The sequence below is a fragment of the Cicer arietinum genome, chromosome 6 (assembly GCF_000331145.2).
Source record: "Cicer arietinum cultivar CDC Frontier isolate Library 1 chromosome 6, Cicar.CDCFrontier_v2.0, whole genome shotgun sequence".
In the NCBI taxonomy this organism is placed as follows: domain Eukaryota; kingdom Viridiplantae; phylum Streptophyta; class Magnoliopsida; order Fabales; family Fabaceae; genus Cicer; species Cicer arietinum.
Genome location: NC_021165.2, coordinates 56,400,603 through 56,403,364, shown reverse-complemented (window position 1 = coordinate 56,403,364; position 2,762 = coordinate 56,400,603).

The following is a 2,762-nucleotide window of genomic DNA, read 5'->3' as shown; positions in this document are numbered from 1 at the left end:
CGGTGTGGATAAATTGTAAAATAAAAAAAATGAAGAATAAAGAATATGGGAAGAGAAGAAATATATGTTATTGCAATTGTAAGAAAGTGATCCTTGTTTGGGGGTTTTGCTTGTAACTTTCTATGAGCTTTTGCTCATGTAATTTAGATCGATCGATTAAAGCATCACATGGAAGAACAATCAAATTATTTGAAAATGCAGTACTAGTGCAAAAAAGGGAATAGATTTCGTGATTTTATTTTATTTTTTACTAATAAATTTAGTGCAATGAAATCAGTGTATGAAATTAATGCAATGCTAATTTTGTAAATAAAGTTAATTATTTTTTTATAGATTGATAAACAACACTACTTAAATTTTGATATCCATCTCCAAATTTGCCCCATTAATAAAATTGTTTTTAAAAAATATGTACGTGTATTTATTAATTTTATTTAATAATTTTTTATATGATAAATTTTATTCTCTTATTTTAATATAATTTTGTTTTTATCTAGTATTAATTATTTTAATATGTTAATTATTATAATAAATATGATTTTTTAATTTATATATATATATAGAGAGAGAGGTGGCGTTGGGTAGAGACTCAAATGTGGAGCTTTGACAGCAAAGAAAAACAGATGAAAGGGTGGATAAGACAGAATTTACCTCCGACCTGTTCCATTGCCATACTAATAAATTATAGCATTATATGTTCTAGTGAAATACAAATTGAAATGGAGAAAAAGAAAAATAGAAAAGTTAGTTCGCTTGAATTTGCATGTGTGCTTGCTTGCGTATCGGCATTGGTAGGGGCTTATAATTGAAATTGAAATTGAAATTGCAAGAAAAACAGAACTATATATGTTGTCATGTTGTCACGATAAACTCATGTGTCAACGCATTAATGACAACTATGATTAGAAATAGCACAAAGCCACACCATAATTTGAAAAAAATGGTTGAGTTGGCCGCAACTTATTCCGTACACATACATGATGCTGCAAAAGCAAATTGTGTGTCTTGATTTTCCTTGATTAGACTTTTTCTTCAAGTATCTAGAAAGCAACTGTTTCTTGTAAGGGAATAAGCATATTCATTTAGTACTTGGATGCTTTTGGTTCAAGCAGGACTGAAAATCAAAAGCAACCGCATGTGTTGTTAGTTTGTATAATAAGCCAAAGATATTTTTGTGTCAAATTGAGATATGTATATATATACACTATGACTTTGTCAAAACATCATTTCGATTATCGTGCAATCATAATATGTCAAGGGTCCCCACACCCCACTTGGGCTGAAAATGAGTGAAGTTGTGTTAAATTTGGGTTCCCTCTGGTGGATTTGATAAGAATTTAGATTAAAACTCAACTCATGTTTGTTATAAATTTATTTTTCAGTTTGAACTCGAATTAATTTAAATTTATAAGTAATTTAATTCAGTTTGATAGTTTGAATTTAATAAATTAAAAGACAAAAAAAATTGAAAAAAAATGTGTTCAACCAAATTTTTTATATGGGTGTGAATCGGAGATCTCTACGTACAATTACAAAAACTAATTCCTCTAGCTTGATAGAATTATATTAGGTAGCAAGGATTTTCCTCAACTTTAAGTTAAACAAATATTAATATATATTAATAAAAATTAAAAAAAATTAAAATCTATCATAATTAAATAAAGCCCATATAATTTAAACTAGGCACAAAGACCAATCTTATTTGATCAATTTGCTCATTCCTCTTGATTGTATTATATGTTGGTGGTGCACTCATATAGGAGAAGAGGAGAGTATAAGAGTATGTTTTTTTGATATATATAACACTTAAAATAATTTTATTTACTTTGATGATATAAATAAGAATTATATACATTGTCTCTATTTTTTTTTTTTGGTACTAAAGAGAGCTTAAAGGCTCAATTTTTACTTTTTAAATGACAGAAGTTTTATCTCAAACACTACGCGAAAAAACGCATTTTACAGCGCTTTTTTTAAGCCATTTACAGCGCTTCCTCAAAAAAGCGCTGTCATATGCACCCCATTATATGAGTTATGGGTCTGCTTTTAGAGCGCTTTTTAACACAAGCGCTGTAAAATGCAGACCCATAATTTTCATATTATGGGTCTGCATTTTACAGCGCTTTCTTGAGAAAGCGCTGTAATATGCCCACCCATAATTTTCATATATGGGTGTGCATTTTACAGCGCTTTTGTTGTACATTTTACAGCGCTTTCTCACGAAAGCGCTGTAATATGTGCACCATTAAAGCGCTTTAGAACAACATTTTACAGCGCTTTTTAAAAAAAGCGCTGTAAAATGTGTGTGTGTTTTTTTTTAAACGCTGTAAATTAATTATTTGAAATGAAAAGCGCTTTTTAGCTTTTTATGGCATTTTTTTTAAAAAGCGCTGTCTTTTATCTTTGTATCCAAAATTATTTTGATCCAAAATCACTTCACAATCAGTGCACACAACAACAAAACATATTCAAATACCATAGGCAGTTCACACAATCAGTAGAACAGAAATCAGAACTCTGTAACTTTATTAACATATATGTAACTCTGTAACTCTGTAATTTACAACCTAAGTAACTACATTCAGATACATATATACAACCTAATTTACAACCTAATTACCTACATTCAGATACGTATATATATATAACCTAATTTACAACCTAAACTACATTCAGATCCATATGCATGTTCATATATTGTGTCCTATGATCATTTACATATAATAACTAACAGAATATACATTATATGCACTAGCTACCAT